This window comes from Lissotriton vulgaris, chromosome 4_1, assembly GCF_964263255.1.
Source record: "Lissotriton vulgaris chromosome 4_1, aLisVul1.2, whole genome shotgun sequence".
Lineage (NCBI taxonomy): Eukaryota > Metazoa > Chordata > Amphibia > Caudata > Salamandridae > Lissotriton > Lissotriton vulgaris.
The window spans coordinates 524,464,997-524,486,720 of record NC_141691.1 but is presented as its reverse complement, the minus strand read 5'-3'; the positions used below and the strand labels follow the sequence as shown (position 1 = coordinate 524,486,720).

At 48.5% G+C, this 21,724-nt stretch overlaps 1 protein-coding gene across 1 annotated transcript in view; it reads left to right on the top strand.

Annotated features, from left to right (window-relative positions):
• LOC147721188 (protein AF-10-like) overlaps window positions 1-21,724 on the top strand; it is a 1,319,715-nt gene that overhangs the window by 997,168 nt on the left and 300,823 nt on the right. The window lies entirely within an intron of this gene.

Here is a 21,724-nt window from a genome sequence, read left to right as displayed (position 1 = left end):
GCTTTCTTAACAATCCCAGATGATCTTCGTTTTTTATCTCTACTGATGAAGGCTAATATCCAGAAACACATGTGTCTAGAGATTCACAGCCCTAACCTGCACCAACCTTGGTGAAACACTTTAGCAAAAAATCAAGAACGCATTTAAAGTGAACTGCATTTACCATATGCTAATGGGTGAACTGGCTGGGAGGTCAATCAGTGTGCTCCCATCCCCCTTCTATCTACCTTGCACTGTTCCCCTGACATAGTGGGTCTGATCACAAGTAGCATTCTGAGGTACATAAAGTAGTACTTCTGGAGTACTTCTCATTTATACAAAATGCATTTCACCTTCACCCCTCCTAGCTTTTCTCTGGGGAGAGGTTCACACATACAAAGTTTACTACTCAGGAGCGGCTCAAAAATTGTGAATAATTACCAGAACATAGAAAGAATTAGGAAGGGTTCTGCTCATTTACTCTTCACTGCTCCAGCTGCGGAGCACCCATAATGCACTGCAAAGGTTTTTTCAAATAAATATTTTTTAGATCCTGGTGGTGTCCCTGAAAGGCCCAGAGGCACCACAAAGCATTTGTTTTATTGCTGTGGGAGGCCTTAAGTTGTTCTGCAACCCCCAATAACATAAAAAACACAGTAAGTCTCCTGGGTCATTAAATCCATGACCTCAAGAGAACTTACCATGTTTTCTGTAGAGCTGTCCATGCTGGAGCTATATGTTCTTCAGTTGGAGTGCACAGATCCTTTGTGATTGGTGCTACGTTAGCATGTTTGCATTTTGTGGCCTAAAAAATTGTTGTTTTTTTTTTTAATGACTCAAGGATAGGCTAGTATCTTTTCTAAAAGGCTTTGTTTGAAATATTTAGTGACAGTCACTATTAATAAACATTAGAATGTGTGAATTTATCAAATATAAGTTTGATTATAGTTATTGGTGACGTTTTGACAAAGCCAATGAATCTGCTTTTGATATGTTAATGTGCTGAGCCCTTGATAAAGCAAATAGGCCCACCGTTTATTATATTTTGGTCTTCTGACCCTTTGACAGTCAGTAGGTCTGCCTTGCTTAAAGTGTCAACCTTTATATTGTTACATGATGTAGTGAGCTGTGTCCACCCACAGAAAGGGAGGGGTTGGTGGCTTTGCCACCCAAGGGGTGCGGGCCTGTGCCCAAACCCTGCGCCACCCAGGGTGATAAACATTTTAATTTATATTTTAAAAAAAATAGAAATTCACTAAAAAAAAAAACAAGGTTAAAGTGACGTTATAGTTGGGAATTGTAATAGTACCTTAATTTATATTGGTTTTAAACTGAGAAATTTACAAAAAATAAAAAGGTTGAAGAGATGTTATAGGTGAAATAGTCAGTTAAAACATAACATTTAAACTAACAAAACCAACCATAGATTCACATGCTTGAATATTCCCGGTCGTCGAAGTGGGAGTCCCACGGTAAATAAAATACTAATAACATATGTATGTAAAAACATAACACATAAAATACACACTAGAAAAGGTGGTAAATATCCAGACCTAATTCCTACATAGGAATACATGGTAGAAAGAAAAAACACTTGTAACAAATTCCTGTCATTATGTTAGTCCAAACTACAGGCAAGCAGGCGCCAGCACCCGTCCAGAACCTTCTCCTCAGAGCTCAGTCCCTCAGATTTTCTACCCCACGTCGTGTGAAGGGAGTCTCCCTGAGCTCTGCTCCATTTTCCAAACTTCTTCAACTTTTCCTGTGATTTTCAGCATATCTTCAAGTAAGAAGTCTTTATTTAGACCTTGTTCTTCTTGTGGGAAGCTGCGGCTGTACTCTAAAGATCCCCACAAGAAGTGTATATACTGTCTTTATCCCGACCATGAGGTTGGCAAATGTAAATTTTGCAGAACCTTTTCAACTAAGACCCTTAAAGACAGGGAAGGCCGTCTCCTCCTGTGGCTTCAAAGACTTAAGGATACGGATGCAGCGCTTTCTGGTGCAGACAGCCTGGTGTCTGGACCTTCTAAAGCAGCCTCAAAACATTGCAGTGTGCAGGATTTGCCCTCTCCATTCCTGAAAAAGCTTTCTCTCTGTGTGGCTCCTGCGGTGTCTTCACCTCCTCCTGCTACGTCCACGCCCACGAGACCTGGCTCTCAGGCGTCTGCTGCTTCTTCCCATCATGTTTCTGCTAAAAAACATGTCTCTTCGTCGACGGGAGCGGCGACGTTCGTCCCAACGACGAGATCTGCCATCTCCGGCTCGTCGACGGCGACTGTGACGATGACATCTGCTTACGGATCATCGACGACTGCAACATCGACGTCATCCATGTCGACAAAGGTATCCCTCAGTTTCATCGACGATACCTATTGCTTCGTCATCGACGAAGGAAACTCTCGTCGTCAGCAAAATCTTTGTCGACGAGAGTTGTTAAGAAAACCTCTTCGTCGTCGGCCCTGTTGACGAGTGTTCCGTCGACGGCAGCCTCGGTGGCGCCGTCGACGATGGCCCCGTCGACGGCGGCCCCATCGACGGTGGATCCTTCAGCTATGGCTCCGTCGACGCCTATGTCATCATTGTCATTGACGACGATTGCATCTTCTTTTGCTTCGTTGCCTTTGGTGCTGCTTTCTTCCTCTGGGTCTGGTTCATCCACCGTCGACCCACTGCACCAACGTCGCAAGATGCCTGTTGACCAGCTGTCCATCCTAAGTTATCCACAGCCTCCTTCGCCCTTGTTTGCCACACGTTCCGAGCAGGTCTCTGGTTCTGAGGACGATGTGGATGATTCCTTCAGGGCGGCACGCAGTCCTTCTGACTTAATTATTAAATGCCAGGACTATGGTGAGGACGATGAACAGTATTTTCAGGCGGAGAAACGTTCCGTGCAGGTTCCAACTGCGACATTGCCTCTGTCTCTCATCTCCAATCTCCAGCACATGTTGGAGGATTACAACCGGCAATTCCCGACACCTCAACAGGGTTCGCCGGTGCCTACAGCTCCAGCATCTGTTGTGGCTCCTGCTGCTGCTCCACTACCACAACCACCAATGCCTTCTCCTCAGGTTCAGACGTCCGTTCGGATACACACAACTGTGTATGCCGATGACTATGATGACGGTCCTCCAGAACGTGAGGATGGTGAAGTTCATGATGATGATGACGACACCAGTCACATGGCTGAGTGGGACAACTACCAAATTCAGACGCCGTCCCCCCCTCCTGTGACGCCAGGGGATTCTCCTCCGGTGGACATTGTAAGTTTCCATTTACTGATGGATAAAGCGGCTCAACGCTTTAAGCTGCCAAGAGTCCAGAGAGAGGAGGACTGTTTTCTCTCTGACTTCAAAAATCAACCGTTCAAACAAATCCATACGGTTCCCATCATCGACTTCATCTGGAGTGAGGGGGTAAAATTCATGCAAACATCAAATTCCTTACCGGCGCAAATGCCTCGCCTTGAGAAGAAATATAAAGCGTCCTTCGTATCTCCAGTGTGTTTGATTGCGGAGCCAAAGCCAGATTCGGTGGTCACCCAGGCTGCTCAGCGTTGTTCCCGGAACCCGAGTTCTCCCATTACAGCTCCTCCTGATCGGGAAGGTCGTCGCCTTGACGCTATTGGACGTACATTTTCAACGATGGCCTCTACTCCGGTGAGAGCGACGAATGCTTTAGCCATTTTATAGTGCTATGACCACCAGATGTGGTCAGACTTGTCTGCTCTTGTGGCCCTCGTCCCGGAACCCTCCAAAGCGGAGGCCTTGAAAATTCTTCAAGATGGAGAGAGAACGTCGGAGGAAATTATTGACTGCGCTGTTGATATTGCTTGTACTGGCTTCCGTCAGCTTGCTGGGGCAGCTGTTTTGCGATGGCAAGGTTGGTTACGTTCCACTTCTTTTCGCCAGGAGGTACAGGTGAAGATCCTGGATATGCCTTATAACGGCGAGTCGCTTTTTGGTGCACATGTCGACGAGGCGCTGCAGACAATCAAGAAAGACACTGACACAGCTCGTTCTTTAGGGACTTTACAGTTCCGTAAGCAGTCTTTTCGTGGTGCACGGGGCTGCGACATCTCTTCTACTTTTCGCGGAGGAAACACTCAATACCGCTCCTACCACCAGGGTAATCAACGATATTCTTCCAACCAACAGCAGTCCTCCCGTCAGCAATCTTCGAAACCCTACCGGGGGAAATCTTCCTATTGAGGAGCCACTTCCAAACGACAATAACTTGCCTTTCCCCCCAAAAGTTGGAGGTCGAATCCCCCTTTTCTCTTCTCAATGGTCCTCCATCACCTCGGACCGTTGGGTTCTGGACATTGTAGACAAGGGCCATGCTCTGGAGTTCGTCAAGATTCCTCCTCCCACTCCACCACCATCCGGCCCACCTCAAGGAGCTTTTCCAGCAAATTCGTATTATGATCCAAAAAGGTGCCATTGAAGTGGTTCCCAAATCTCAAAGGGGGAAGGGATTCTATTTCCGTTTTTTCCTTATACTCAAGAAGCCAGGAGACTGGTGGCCGATGCTGGATTTGCGAGCACTCAACAAGTATCTCAAATGCCAATCCTTCTGCATGCTTACACTCGTAGAGATCTTGCGTCTTCTCTCCATGGACAACTTCATGACCACCATCGACCTCCAGGACACTTACTTCCATGTCCCAATTCTTCCACGGCATCGGTAGTACTTGTGCTTCCGGGTGAGACAGAAAGACTTCCAGTTCAGGGTGTTGCCTCTCGGCCTACGCTCCGCCCCTCATGTCTTAACGAAAGTGTTAGCTCCAGTGGTGGCTTACCTGCGTCTCCAGGGCTTCCAAATTTTTCCATACCTGGACGACTGCCTCCTCAAATCGCAGTCTGGCACCCAAATACTTCGGGGCACTCTACTTTGTCAGGACGTGTTTCGCTCCCTCGGCCTTTCCATCAATGCCGAAAAGTCCCAGGTAGACCCAGCTCCCTGCAGAAATTTTCTAGGAGCCACTTTGGACACAACCCTGGCCAAGGCATTCGTGTCTCAAGAGCGTCAACTAAAGATTCTCCGCTTGGTGTCTCTTATTCATGCAAACCAGTCCGTTTCAGTCCGGATCTTAAAGTCATTTCTGGGGATGGCATCATCATGCATTTCGCTGATCCCAAACTGCAGGCTACGGACTCGCCCCATTCAAGAGGAATTGGACGGACAGTGTCGTCAGGTCACCGGTTCCTTCATGACCTCGTCAGGGTAACCGCTCGCATGAGGGCGGCTCTCAAGTGGTGGGCGCAGCCATCCAACCTTGCAGCAGGGACTTCTTTCCATTTCACCACTCCAGAACTCACTCTGACAATGGACACCTCCTTAGAAGGATGGAGTGCACACCTTCAAGGGCTGTCTATAAAAGGCAAGTGGACTCTGCTTCAACGCACTTGGCACAACAACAGGCTGGAGTTGATGGCCATCTTTCTGGCACTCAAGTCGTTCCATTCTCTGCAGTTCATCTACCAGGCATCTCCAACATCCTAGCGGATTCCCTAAGCAGATCGACGTCGACCCACGAGTGGGAGTTACATTAACCAACTCTCGACTTAGTCTTTCGACGGTGGGGTCATCCGTCCTTGGATCTCTTTGCAACCCCGGAGAACCGGAAATGCCCATCTTACGCTAGTTGGCATCCCCACCACGGGTCGTGCGGGAATGCCCTTTTGATGAACTGGTGCGATCTATTCGCCTACGCTTTTCCTCCGATTCGGCTGGTGCCTCGCGTGTTGTGGAAGCTGCGGGGACAGCCTTGCCACATTCTCCTTATCTCCCCCAGATGGCCCGACAGGCGTGGTTCTCGGAGCTGCTTCTTTTATCCCAGTGCAAGCCCATCCTCCTTCATCCTTGAGCGGATCTCCTCACGATGGACAAGGGTCAGATTTGCCATCCGGACCCCTCCTCTCTGAAATTATCGGCCTGGAACCTGAGTACCTTGAATTTACCCATTTGAATATTTCGCCAGACTGTAAAGACATTCTCGCTCAGGCCAGAGCTCCATCTACAGTTAAAACCTACAAGCTCAATTGGAAGAGATTATGTCATTGGTGCGCAGCTGCTAATATCCATCCCATACATTCCACTCCGGTTCAGCTGCTCCCATTCATTTTTGCAACTGGCTCAATCAGGGCTTTCCCATTCCACTTTGAGAGTTTTCTTGGCGGTAATTTCTCGTTTCCGTCAGGATGGCTCCTCCTTGCTCTGTTCTTCCGGAGTCATCCGCCAATTTTTCAAAGGACTGTTCGGGAAGTTCCCACCTATTCGGCGTCTTCCTCCTACCTGGCACCTCAATGTCATATTGGCTCAACTAATGAAGGCACCATTCGAGCCTATCCACAAGGCAGACTTAAAATTTCTAACCTGGAAGGTAGCCCTTCTCCTTGCTCTGACCTCATCACTTCGCGCAAGTGATATTCACGCCTTCACCATTAAGCCTCCTTTTCTCCAATTCAAATCGGACTGTGTAGTGCTTCGCACCAATCCAACATTTTTGCCTAGGGTGCCCACGGATTTCCATATTAATGAACCTGTTTTCTTGAAAAACTTCTTTGCTGATCCTCAGTCTCCGGCAGAACACGCTTACATTCCTTGGACATTAAAAGATGCCTTAATTTTTACATCAACAGGACGGCCCCCTTTTGCAGGTCCGATCAACTGTTGTTTGCCTATGGACGCATGCGCAAAGGGCGTCCTGTTACCAAGCCAACTATTGCACGTAGGATTTCTTCAGCCATTGCTTTCTGCCATCAGAAAGCTGGTAAGCCTCTTCAGTAAGGGCTCATTCCACCAGTGCAATGTCATCCTCTACTGTCCTGTTTGTCGGTGTGCCGCTTCATCAGATATGCAGAGCAGCCACGTGGTCCAGCAGGCACATGTTCACGAAACACTACTGCCTGGATGCCATCAACGAAGCAGGTACAGCAGTGGGACAGGCAGTGCTTCGCAATCTTTTTAACTAAGGTGAGCCTCTGTCTTCCCTCCTCCATTATGGTTTTATATGATTGCTGTTATTACTTGTATGACTACATTATTGTCTCATTGAGTTTTATAATAGTGAGCGGCTACTACTGCTCACTATTCTATTCAAGCATGTGAATCTATGAAAGACACCACTAATACTGGAGAAGAACAATTGTTACTTACCTGTAAACAGGTGGTTCTCCAGTATTGGTGTCTTTCATAGATTCACATGCGACCCACCCACCTCCCCTCAGAGGCTCTCTTCTCCTCTTAGACTCTTTTGTCACTTTTGTGCTACAAATATCTGAGGGACTGAGCTCTGAGGAGAAGGTTCTGGAGGGGTGCTGGCCCCTGATTGGCTGTAGTTTGGACTAACAAAATGACAGGAATTTTTTACAAGTGTTTTTTTCTCTCTACCATGTATTCCTATGTAGGAATTAGGTCTGGATATTTTCTACCTTTTCTAGTGTGTATTTTATGTGTTATGTTTTTACATACATATGTTATTAGTATTTTATTTACCGTGGGACTCCAACTTCGACGACCGGGAATATTCAAGCATGTGAACCTATGAAAGACACCAATACTGGAGAACCACCTGTTTACAGGGAAGTAACAATTGTTCTTATACCTATTTAAACTAGATATAACTCGTGCCGTAAAGTAACTCTAGATCGTGCCCTAGACCCATATGCATCACGCTGTCAGACATTCCAACACACAGGATTCTTAGGGGAACGTAGGTGTGGGTTAAGCCTTGGCAGGGACATGTTTGTGCCCAAGGAAAACTGAAGGGAATTTCTAACTTTTGGGAAAGAATTGGGGAAAATTTGACAAACGTCATATTCAATAGGTTCTTTCAATCAGCCCTTCTCCCAAAAGGATTTCTGGCAGCCACTAATAGTAGCCTTGGGATGTTTAGAGTTTGAAAAATGATGGTGGTGGTATTTTTCCATACGGCCAAGAGGTGACAACTACAACTAAAAAACAAGTGCTATAAGCCGACATTTTGCTTTCAGTTGCTTTAAAATTTCATGATGCTCTGCACACAGTTTGTTGTATATGGGCATCTAGAGTCCATACGAAACACATACATATCCAGTATGCCCACGCTCAAGAGGCCCAGAGTAACACAGTTGTGGCTCAAGCCCTTGTGGAAATATGTTTCTGCAAGAGGGAGACTGGAGGGAATTACCATGTTTTCGAAACCTAATGCCAAAAATTTAACAAACTTCATATTCCTACTAGTTCTCATGGCCAGTCAGCACAGGGCTGAAAGGGTGTAGGACACAGCTATCAGAATATTAGGCTTTCTAGGTATTGAAATTATGTGGTTGCAGTATATTTCATCAGAGCTTAGAGGTGATACCTGCGAACAAAATAGCAGACAATAAAGCAGTGTAAGAAATTGGGTTACTTCACAGTCTCATGATAGTGAGGGCAGACTCCTGGTGACGCACTTGAGAAGGGAGGAGGAACTAATTCGCGTAGCAAACATACAGCCCCAACGTGGACAACCAAACCTTTCAGACTGAGGTGTCAGAAACGCTAGATAGTCTCCCCAAAAACGACCTCATGGTAGTAGCAGGGGATTTTAACATCACTTTGGACCACATAATGGATAGACAATCATCCTGTCAATACACTTCTCCGAACTTGCATGCTGTACTCCAAATTATCTGCTCCAAATATAACCGAAAGGACGCATGTCTCCTCCAACACCCGGACCCTAGAGACTATACATTCTGCTCCAACCCACACAAATTGTATACCAAGATATACTATATCCTAATATCTCGGGCTCCCACACATGGCTAATCGAGCACGCAGATAAAGCTCCAAGACTAGTGTCTGACCACTCATGTATTAGCCTAAAACTGAGTGGGTGCCACAACGAAGCCATCCCTAGGAGATGGCGCTTTAACAACAATGTACTCTCAGACCCAGCAAACAAAAAAAAGATTGAGGAGGCCATAATGAAATACCTTAGACATAATGACTCCCCGGGGACTAGGGTCGACACCCTTTGGGATGCCTTGAAGGCGACCATCAGAGGCACAATACTTGAAATAAATCAAAAATAAACAAGAATATAAACCAGAGACTAACTCAGCTGGAACAGAAAATTAGGAGCTTATAAATAGCCCATGCAAAGTCCATACATGATTGCAAGCTCCTCGCAAAACGAACCCAAAATAAATACGAATACAACAAAATCCTAAGTGAGAGGGCAGAACTGTGGGTTAACAAATACAAAGCTCTTAACCTATGTGAAGCTAATGAAGCAGGGAAAGTCCTTGCCTCCTACCTCAAACATAAACGCAACCAGTTTGCCATCTCAGCCATCACAGACTCTAACAGACAAATCCACACTAGACACAAATACATCCTTAAGACCTTTCAAGAGTTCTACCAAGGTCTTTACAAAAATGATCAGAACCTTAATATGGAAGAGTGTACAATGTACCTCGATAGACTCGATTACCCCAACTAAGTACAGAGGATACCCTTAGGCTAGGTCAAGAAATTAACCACACAGAAATTGAGATGGCAGTCAAATCATTGAAAGAAAATAAAGCCCCCGGAGCAGACGGGTTTGCAGCCTCATTCTACAAGACCTTCTTAAACCAGCTGTTACCAAGGTTGAAACAAGTTTTAAATAGCTCAGCAGCTAGGGGGACAGTATCACAAACTATGTCTAAAGCTAGCATAATAGTCATCCCAAAGGAGGGGAAAGACCACCCGTCACCCAAAAACTACAGACCCATATCCCTTATTAACGTGGACTGCAAAATATTTGCTAAAATCTTGACAGTCAGACTCAACTCTGCTCTGCCCAAACTAATAAGCAATTCCCAGGTTGGTTTCCTACGTAATCGTATGTCTAATGACAACACCCGGCTTCTCTGATACATATTAGATCATGCTGCCGCTAAAACCGAACCAGCAGTAGCTATAACATTAGATGCAGAGAAGGCCTTTGATAGAGTCTCCTGGACCTTCCTGGAATGCTGCATGCAAACGTTCAACTTAGGAGAGGGATATATACGATGGTTACGGTCCTGTATGGGGAACCAACAGCCCTTATTGTCGTTAATGGATCACTCTCTGAGCCTGTTACGCTACAGCAAGGCACTAGACAGGGAGGCCCACTATGATTTGATTTGAGGATTTATAAAGCGCAACGAATGCCCATGGGCGTCTTGGCGCTAAGGGAAGAGTACGGGACCAAGCTGCTCAACATAAACAAAACTAGCCCGAACTAGAGGCGGTAGGAGTCACACAAATCGTCACTTCCCCCACCCACTCTGCTGGACATACCTCAGACGGACTCTTCTCCAATCACCAATGTCTTGTCGTAGGGAACACTTTACTGTTACCTTGGACTGACCATTATGCAGTCCTCTTTGACATTCAACATAACAACAATCCTTCCCCTTACACAAAACCCCTTCTCCCCAGGCAGTTTAAAGCCTGGAGTAACATTGACCCCCTTGAATTTCAATCTTCCTTACTTACATCTCAGCCTGACTTTTCCCTAGTGACCCTGATGCAGCAGCTAATCTATACACTCAGTGGATTAATAATGCGGTTAATAAGACAGTACCCATTAAATGCAGGTCTAGTAACCGAAGCGCTGTTTCTGCACCTTGGTTCACTAAGACCCTTAGGTGCGCAAAACAAAAATTCCGACATCTAGAACGTCGCTGGTTCCTACACTATGATACTTCCCATAAAGCTCTCTGCAAACAATCCCTTGGTGATTACAAATGCCTTCTGATTACAGCCAAAAGTAATTTCTTCTGCAATCAAATTGAATCAGCACAAAACTCTCCCAACAGCTCTTCCAAGTGGTATCCAAACTCTCTGGACAAGGATCAACCCCTCCAATCACCGCCACTCAATCACTCTGTGACTCATTAGCTGCATACTTCCAAGAGAAAGTCTGCAACATTTACAATAACTTTGCTCTAAGTAATTCTTCAGTTGACACCACTGACTCCAACATCTCTACAGCCTCCCTGGCTATCATCCACACACTTCATTCCCCAGACTCCACTATCATTCACACTCCTCCAACCTTCGATGAATTCAACCAAGTCTCCCCTGACTTCATCACTCTCCTCATCTCCTCTATGAAATCTGGCTCCCCTGAAGATACATGCCCCCCTGAAAATCAACCCTGGTATCATAGGATACAATCTAGCAAACATACTAAATTCCATGTTCAAAACTGGTATATACCCGTCCATCTGGAAAAAGACAGTCATTAAGCCTCTCATCAAAAAAGCCAACCTCGACCCTTCAGACACAGACAGTTACAGACCTATTGCTTCTCTGCCTCTACCAGCAAAAATTGCAGAGAAAGTTATGAACAGCCAGCTGGCTCATTTCATTGAGCAACACCAGCTATTAGATGATACTCAGTTTGGCTTCAGATAGGGACCCGGCACGGAAACCGCCCTCATCAAAGCTTCTGATGAGATCAAAAAAATCTTGGATACTGGAGGAGCCGCAGTTCTCGTCCTGCTGGATCTCTCAGCAGCATTTGACACGGTCGACCATGCAACTCTGATCGACCGTGTCACTGCACTAGGTGTCAGTCATAGGGCCAAAGATCTTCTCGCATCATTCTTGGCTAATCGATCACAATCGGTCAAGCTTGGCACTTTCATCCCCCCCATTCACTTTTCCTTGCGGGGTACCCCAGGGATCCTCGCTAAGCCCGGCCCTGTTTAATATCTATGTGTCGGACTTGGCGAGGGTCATCAATACCTATAACTTGGGTGTTACCTCATTCGCTGACGACACCCAATTAGTTTTAGCAATACACAACGATGGTGGTAGGGTTGCTGCCAACTTTCAGAAGGGAATGCTTGCTATAAGCTCATGGATGGCGGACAACACCCTTAGACTGAATTCCAGCAAGACGGAAGTGATGATTTTCATCAATCTCACACCCGCCTGGTACTCTCATTGATGGCCAGCAGGCTTAGGGACCCCCCCCCCCTGCCCCAGACACAAAAGTTAGAAACCCCGGGGTCATTTTCGACACTAAGCTGTCATTTATGCATCATGCCAATTCTGTAGTCTCTTCAGCCTTCCACACCATTACAATCATAAAAAAACCTCTCCCATACCTCCCCTCCTCAGCCGCAAAAACCTTGATTAGCACTCTTGTCATGTCCAAAGTGGATTATTGCAATACTTTAATTGTCAATGCACAAGAAAGAGTTCTCAACAAATTTCAGCTGATAAAAGAACGCAGCAGCCAGGCTTCTGACAGGCACTCCCAAATTTAGACCCATCTCCAAAGCAGTACGTCAACTCTATTGGTTACATGTCAGAAACAGAACTAAGTTCAAGGCACTTTGCCTTGCTTATAAAGCCATTCACTCCACCGGACCTGATTTCCTTTAACAATCCCTTCGCCCCTACAATCCTCCCAGACAATTACGATCCTCCACTGCCAATCTCCTGATTGTTCCTCGCACAAAGAAAGTGTCCTGGGGCGACAGATCTTTTCTCTGTGCCACTACCAAACTGGTGGTGGAGAAGTGTGGCTCACTGGTTAGAGCAGGCAGACCCTGAAGCAGAGGTCAGACCCGGGACCAGGGTTCAATTCCCGACGCGGCAGGGTCTTGAGCTCAAATGTCCATGGACTCGATAATTCTCGCTTCGGTACCTGACCTAATCATGGGTTCACACTCTGCAACTCTGGGCATTAAGCTTGCTTAATCTCCACAACGGCCCCCCGCGGCGGGATGCCTGGCTTTCACCTTGGGGATGCCCTGTAGGGGCTATCTCACAGGGAAAAGCCAGGATGGGTTCCCAAGGCAAGCGCGGAGATACCCCTTCGGGGGTCGATTCTGGCGCTATATAGGAAACATAATAATAATAATAATAATAACTCTAGAACAAGCTCCCCCTCCACATCAAGACTAGCCCTACATTGCTCACCTTAAGAAAACAGATAAAGACTTGGCTTTTTAATCAATAATCCAGTGTAACTACCTATCTTGCCGTCAGTCCCTAGCGCCCAGACGCCCTTGGGTAGTTGTGCGCTCTACAAAATGCATAAATAAATAAATTAATAATAAGCTTATAAAGCGCCTGGTTACTCCAACAGAGTGTCCCCGTGCTAGGACATCACAGACCATTACCACTGAGCCCTAGTGGAAGTGATAGTTCATATAATAAACATAACCTATGTTGCAATGCCGAAGTCCCAGTCAGGCTGCTATTGATGATTCTATTGTGATAGCTCTGTCCCCCAACCGACAATAACATTATTTTGTGTAGTGCACTTAGCCTTTGTACAGAATGTTCAAGGTATTGTGATAATATGCCTGTGAAGTGGAAATGTAAGCAATGCTGTTTCAGAGAATATTATCCTGCACAAGCGCGCAATAAAATGTGTGTAAAATGTCATCATGCTTAAAGAAGAAGACCTCTTAAAAACGTGAGCATGTAAAATGGTGGTGTTCCTACTCGGTCTAATGTAATCACATGACATCCACTTTGTGGATGTGAGTTCACTAAAAAGCTTCCTAAAAACAATGCTAAAAATGTATCTAGTTTTTCAAACTTACAAGCATAACACCTATTACGCTCCTTGAGAATTAAAGCAACTTAGAAAGCCAAATTACATTAAAATCAACTTAAAAGGGATAAAACGTTACAATTTAAAAAACAATTCAAGCTGATAAAAAAATGGCAGAATAAAAAAAAAAATTTACACAACTCTAAAACTGCCACAGTAATTTGTGTTCCAAACAGTACAAAAAGCATTGCTGTCCCCATCAACCGCAGACGATCTTCCCAGATGTATCATTCCTACTGCGGTATTTGAAAGGTAGGATCCATGACTTGTGTAAATATTCCTCTCCTAGGGCTTAATATCTTCCCACTTGATGGTGTTGTAAATAGTATTTGAAGTCAAAAGTCGGAATTGGCAGAGAAAAAAACCCCTGCATTATCCATTTCACTGAATGTATTTCTTCAACAGTGATTGTTAATTTTTTTAACTTCCCTATTTCTACCATAGTGTATGTCGCGTCCTTTTTAGCCATGATGGTCTGTTGTTCTATAAGATCATATGGTAAAAACAACCTAGTGTCATGGAGGTGCTTCCATGGAACGCGACCAGCATGAAGTGTCTGAGGAGTCCAACTCTGTAACATGATAGCCCTAAGCTGCGACTGCCCATGTTGCAAAAGAGACATGTCACTCTGTATGATGTCAATTGCAAAGACACAAAGTTACCCAGAGAGTATATTCTAGCGGATAAGTAGGTCATACATAGTCTACTACTGCCAGAGCCCTTTCTAGATTTGCCCTGCCAATATCACAGTCTCTTAGCAGCATCCTGCTGTGAAACCTTCCACAGGTCATTGTATATAGCATACAGAAAAGGCTTTTTACGTGTTTTTCGAGGACCTAACAAAACGTCCTGTAGTCCCATGCCATCAGAAAGAAGGGACCAGTATTGTTTCACCTGAGACGAGTCGGAATGTTTAAGCCAATCAAGGCACAACTTTCCAATGCTGTAGGTTATCTGCCCCAAATGTTGTGCGTGCACAAAGCGCGGGTCAGGCCTCCTTACACTAAACCCTGTGGTGTAGTCAAGAAAACTTGTTTACGAAACGTGCAAATCTGTGAATGTTTAGTGCATTTAAATTTTTGATCTTGGCCAGGCCAAGACAGGATGTTTGCTGCACAGTTTTGTTCAGGCAAATCATTTGATATTGTATAAGGCATGCTCTAAATGAAGCCTCGTTCCCCTGAACCTGGCAATCCTTAGTTCCCCATATAGATTTTAAATCGACATTGTCTTTCAAAAAGTCAAACCCTTGCACAGACAGTTAGGAAATACAAGATGCAGAATAAATCAGCTTGGTGTCAGTCAGCATTGATTTCTTAGCCCCTGAAGGTGTTAGCTTATAATAATAGGACTCTGGGCCAGCTGAATTGTGACCAGAAAAATATGCTACCTTCTGTGCAAAATCTTTTGAGCTACCCCTTGGGGGTGTAGGGCAGTGTACCCATTTTGTGTAATTAAATACTGTGGGGTCGATTAGGATCGCGGACGGACTTGCGTCCGTCCGCGACCCCAGAGCAGGAGGGAACCTCCGCATGGCATGCGGAGTTCCCTCCTGTGCAATTAGGATGTGACCGCCACCCTGGCGGTCACATCCTCTATTTTTGAAGCTGCACCCGCGGCAATGTTAAAAATGCACGCATTGCATTTGCATGCAGAAAGAGGCAGGCACCGCACGGTGCCTGCCGCTTTCTGCATGCAAATGCAGAGGGGTACCATAGGTACCCCCCATGTGCACCCTCCACCCCCTTCACCTAGGGGGCCCGCAACGGGCCCCTGCAGTGAAGTTCCGTATGCTTTTTCGCGGCGGAAAACCCGCCGCGGAAAAGCATACTTTACTGGCCATCCTAATATGGTGGACGGTGTCTGGAAGACACCGTCACCATATTAGAGCTTTTCCGCCGCGGTTGTAATCCGACCGCGGCTGAAAAGCTGCGGACGGAAACCAGGACCCACCAGCCATCCTAATCTGGCGATGGGTCTTTCGTCAGTCCGCTGCGGATTTTCCGCATCCTCGGGGCCGGCGGTGGCTTCCGCCGGCTCCGAGGATGCGGAAAATCCGCAATCATAATGACCCCCTGTATGTGGAGTACTTGCTTTATGCAAGAAGTGGTAACCATGACGATGAAAAAAGAAAATGTCATCACTTGTCGTGACATCATACATTTCTTAGAATAAAACAGAGTAGAATACTCTATATCTAGCATTTAATGCACTGTATTAATATCCCAATCATCAGAGACAGTGGTAGGAGTGATAACATAATTCAAAGAAATGCAAAATATATGAGGTATTTGCAAAGTTTCAGTCAGTCCAAATATATCATGGGATGCCTTATCCCGAACAATTTCATCAGTAACCGGAACAGCAGAATGTTCACCAGGGAACAGTCTCTTCACACTTTGTGTGATGAAGATTGAGGTGTTAAAACCAAGTTCACCAGTTCAACAGCTGAACATTCTTGGAGGTAATGTCCTTTTAATAGCAAGAAAAAACTATTTAAAGGAAGAGGAAAAGTAACGAAATTGTAGTCTAAATATATATCCCTGGAGAAATAAAGTTCGTATTTTTCAGCCTAATGTAAAATGCACTCATTTTACCTCTGGGCGGTAGTGGTGGGTCAGACGAATCTGAAAAGAAGTCATCAAAGTTGATGAAGTACCCAGAGGCTGTACAATCTATTTGAGGCTGCTCTGGAGGCTGTGTAGAACCGGGAGGTCATTCCGAGGGTGGGACGTTGCATTAGATACCCTCTTGGTTTGTTTGCAGAAGTGAAATCTCTGTTTCTGGACAAGTTGATTGTATGGTAGTTGTTGATGTAACAGGCAGACTTCATTGTTAGCTATCTCCAGCCGGGAAGAACAATCTTTGTTTATCAAAGCTACCAAATGGACCTCCTGTATGGTAGTGAGAGGAGACTGGTAAACTGGGAGAAAACCTGACAGATGCGTGCTTAAAAATGTAAGAAAACAGTATAAGAAAAACTGTTGAGTAGATAAATCTAGTTATCAGGTCGCAATATGGAACAAACTCCTGTTGGCTAGTAAACAATGGAATGGAAAACACTTCTGGTCCCAGATAAATTCACTGACACTCGGAAAAAACAGACATCAAAATGCAGGGATAAACGAGGAAGCATGGGCAGCTCACATAATGAGTTTGTACAAAGAACCAAAGTTTAAACTAACCCCAGGTAGTCCATCATTAAAAAAGGACAGTAGGGGGCATGGCTACGATGGCGGCCTGAACGGACGTGCTTTGTGAGGCTCCCCGGCCCAATGCCCCATAGCACGGTGTAAACTGCAGAAATCCCCCCAGAACCCAGCTTAAACCTGCATCGCTGGGTGGCACCCCACCGCAACACCCCCCTGGCCAAAATCCGGACCGGCGGAGGACACCGTCACTCCATTGCGCCCGCTGCTGCTGAGACCGAAGGGACCGGCGCAATGGCGGCGCGGAGCTGAAGCTGCCCGGCGGGACCGGAGAAAGAAGAGCGGTCTGCAGACCTACGGCGCTACCCAACCAGAGACGGTGAGAGACGCTCGGATCCCAGCGGCAGCTGTGCGACCAGCGCCTGGCGCCCTCTGGGATCGCGCGAGGATCCGGCGGGTCCCTGAAAATCTAGCCCCCGGCTCCGGGCCTACACCGTGAACGGACGGGACCCCTCCCTGGGGAATCCGGTCCGACCAAAGTTGCCGCGCCTCACCTGCCGACCACCCACAGCCAGCATCTAGCTCTGACCTCCCCCGCCTGGAGCTCTGTGTCGAGGGAGAGCCTCGCCCCGGGGCTGGAACACCACCCGCCGCTACTGGCTCCCCCGCGGGGATAGCGCCATACCAGAGGCCCCGGCGCGGGACCTGTCTTTGCTGCGACCTCGCTCTGAAACACCTGGGCCCTCCTGCGCCCGGCTCGGGCCTGCTACCTCTGGCCCCCTGTGGACTGGGAGCCACGTGGGACCACTACGGGGATTCAACCACACGGGACCCTGCTTTGCCACTAAGGTCCCTCAGCTCCAGCTTGAGGACACCCCTGCGTTGCTCTGCCAGATCACGCTGCACACATTCAGAAAGCAAACACCTCTAAGGCCTCTAGAGAGACAGACGGCGCCCCTGGCACCGGAGCACGGCGGACGGCCGGCCTGCTGCCCTACTCCCCGGCTTGGGGCCTTCTCGCGCCTGAGTGATCGGCGCTCCTAGCGCTCACGGCAGCTCTTGCACATCGACCGCCCCCACCAGCAGGGTTCCCCCGACTCCGAGGGGTCATCGGTGCCCCATCTTCAGGGAATTGACCTTACCTGATTTGATCCCCAAAATACCGGCGGGAGCCTGACCTTACTGCCCGTGGTTGATTGCTCGTTTCTCCCGGCGCGCCCACCCTGGGTACCCTGCGAGCCTCTGCCACGGAACCGCATCCGGCCTCTATCTCTCGACTACAGCGCTCTAGGCGCCAGACTGCCGGGGCGCTACATCCCGCTCCAGAAGCCATCTGCGCGACTCCGCCGGAGTGACCACCAGGACTTGCCGACTCTGCATCTCACACCAAAGGAGCGCTACCTGAGTCCCTCTCACCCCCTCAGTCCGGTTCTACGAGTTCCTAACTTTGACATCATGACGCACTCCAGCCGTAAAGGGACTCGGAACATCGTGGACCTCTTGAGCAAAACTACACCGAAAGTGGAGAAGTCACAAACAGTGGCCTCCCCGAAGCCCCAAGCAAGCCCCCGGGGACAGGAAGAGGACAATGCCCCCATCACTAAAGCCTTCCTGGCCTCCCTCTTCAATACCCTGAGGGAGGATTTTCAAACCCTGAAACAAGAACTGACGGGGAAGCAACGGGAACTGCGACGAGACCTGGACGGTCTGGGCTAGCGGGTAGCCTCGGTGGAGGAGTTGGACCAGTCACGCAGCATGGAGGTGGAGAGGCTGCAGCAAGAGATCCTTCGACTCCAGGACCAACAAGTAGACTTGCAATCGCACTCAGAGGACCTTGAGAACCGCTCCCGGCGGAACAACATACGGGTCCGTGGAGTCCCGTTGAAAGCAGTGAAGAATGATCTGGTTGCCTATTTGCAAGCACTGTTCCGGGAGATTTTGGGCGAACCTCAGGACTTTAAGATACAAATCGACAGGGCACACAGGGTTGGCCTGGCGCGCCGGGAGTCAGCCCCTCCACCGGATATTCTGGCTTTCCTCCCGGATGTTCCCCTCAAGGAACGCATTCTACGGGGGGCCCGCAGGGCACAGCCTATCCGGTTCCGCGACGAACCCGTGGCTCTTTTCCAGGACCTTTCTCCCATCACTCTACAGAAGCGTAAGTCCTTCCGGATAGCAACAAACTTCTTGAGAGACAATGGGGTACCCTACTCCTGGGGCCATCCGTTCTGCCTGATCTTTAAGTGGAATGGCTCACTCCATCAGCTCAGATCGCTCCGCGACACTTGTGCCCTACTGAACATTGAAATGCCAGAGGGGTCCGAATCCAGAGACGCATCCCCACGTAGATCACAGGATGACTCGTCACGGCGGCCGAGGGACAGCTGGCAAACAGTGCGACGAAGGCACTCCCCGAGACGCGTCCCAAAACCGGACCCTGCCACGGTCGCTCAAGAACGGGAGGCGGCTGTGCAAGAAGTGGCGGGCAACACTGCAACAGATCTGTAAGACTAAGTACGCTTGGGGGTTTTCTTTCACGCTGTAATAACCTGGGGGCCGCAACCATGGTACCCCTTCTATTGACTTTCTACGGACCTGTGTCATACACAATTAGGCCCGAGACTCTGACTAGTTCCAGTTTTGGGGTTTGTTCTGGGGAGGAGGGAGGGGCGGAAGGGGGGGGGGGGGTGGGCTCTGTTGATCCTACGGGGGCACATCTTGTTGTTGTTTTGGAGGTTCTCTCGGGGCGGGGGGAGAGAGGGGCTGGGGGGGTACGATGTTGCGGGCAGGGCAGGGTGGGGGACGAGGGCGGGGACCAGTATGCCAGGGGACTCCTACAGGTTTCAGATGTTGACTAAGGCATGTCGAGCACGACTGCGCTACACGATGCTAAGCTTAGGTCTCTTCGAACTCTCCCAATATGACTGATACACTCAAGGTACTATCTCTCAATGTAAAGGGACTCAACAATCCAATTAAACGGAGAGCTGTTATCTCATACCTCGAACACTCGGAGGCTGACGTCTGCTTATTGCAGGAAACCCACCTCCTGATTAAAGATTTGCACAGAATGCACTCCCGGGTTTTCCCTCAACAGTACTTTTCCTCTCTCTAAGAAAGCTGGGGTGGCCATCCTAGTATCCCGACGTTTCAGAGGCCGGGTGGGAACCAAGGTAGGGGAGATTAAGGGACGCCTCCTGGCCTACTCCTTCCTCATAGGGAATAGCGCGCTGACAATAGGCACCATCTATGCTCCCAACACGGGTCAGGAACTATTCCTGAAAACTGCACTCTCCGAAACACTACAGTCACCTCCCTCTCAGCTGCTCATTGGGGGGGACCTCAATCTGGTCATGGACACGAATAAAGACAGATCTGGGCACCGCTATGGAGATACTGGCGCACTCTCGGAGGCGGGCAGGTCCTGGCTGCTGGAGAGGGGCATTCTTGATCTCTGGAGGGCGGCACACCCCAACACAGAGCGCTTCACCTTCTACTCCCATGTACACCATACATACGCGCGTCTAGATCACTTCTTAGGCTCTTCGGAACTGCACCCTCATATCACCGACGTTTCCATTGTCCCGGCGGCCCTTTCAGACCACGACGCGGTGGAGCGGACACTCCGTTTACCCAAGGTGCCACGCACTCCTGGCTATTGGCGACTCAATGAACCCATATTGCAGAAGCTGGCCGTTGTTCGACAAATCCATAAATGCATCTCGGACTATCTCGCTACCAATGACACCCCTGCTGTCTCAGTGTCGACTCTCTGGGGGGCCTTGAAGGCAGTAGTCAGGGGGGAGCTGATCGCCATCGCAGCTGCTGACGCCAAGATCCGCAAAGAAAAGAGAGCTGACCTCTCAGCACAAGTAGCTGAACTTGAAAGAATTCATAGCCGCACCTGCGCCCCGAGGATCTGGCGTCAGCTGAAGGCCGCAAGGGCTCAACTGGCCGGCATCGATACAGACAGAGCGGAATTTGCCGCTCTTCGCCTCCGCCATACGTACTACGTAGGAGGTAACCGCACCGGACGCCTTCTTGCCAGTGCCTTAAAAGCCAAAACTCACCGCTCAAAAATCACTACTCTCCTGGACGACTCCGGTACCACACTCACCGAAGACACACAGGTGGCTAACGCCTTCCGCTCCTTTTACGCTTCCCTGTATAGCGAGGATAGTGTCTCGCCGACCGACATTGAGGCATACTTGCAATCGGCGGACATTACACCGTTGTGCCCAGCGACAACGGAAGCCTTAGATGCTCCCATTCACCCTGATGAGGTCCTGGCCGCCATCTCGCACCTCCGTCCGCTCAAATCACCAGGCCCTGATGGCTTTTCCTCAGGCTTTTACAAGCTCTTTGGCCATGTACTGACTCCGGTACTCATGAGATTGTTTAATTCTTTTGAGGGCCCGAGCTCCATTCCGCCGGACATGCTGGCAGCTGACATAGTGGTGTTGCCCAAACCGGGCAAACCCCCGACACACTGCTCTGCGTTCCGTCCAATCTCCTTACTTAACTTAGATTTAAAGCTCTTCACAGGGGTGCTGGCGTCCCGCTTGGGCCCCTGTCTACCGGGTATCCTCGAGCCGGATCAGTCGGGCTTTGTCCCGAACCGACAATGCAGTGATAACACTAAACGATTGATGCACCTCGTGGATAAATCTCACTTTCAGTTCTCGGACTCGGTGCTTCTAGCCGTCGATGCGGAAAAGGCATTCGATCGTGTTGACTGGACCTACTTACAAAAAGTCCTGTAGCGGTACCAACTGGGCGACCGGTTTCAGGCCTGGATCGCGAGCTGCTACCACCACCCTATGGCCCGGGTCCGGCTGGGCGGCCTAAAGTCGGACCCCTTCGAAATACAACGAGGCACGCGTCAGGGGTGCCCCCTTTCGCCCCTTTTATTCGCCCTATACGTGGAACCCCTGGCGCAGAAAATTCGAGACAACCCTCGCATTAGCGGTATCTCATTCGGCCATGAACCCCACGTGGTGGGGCTATACGCCGA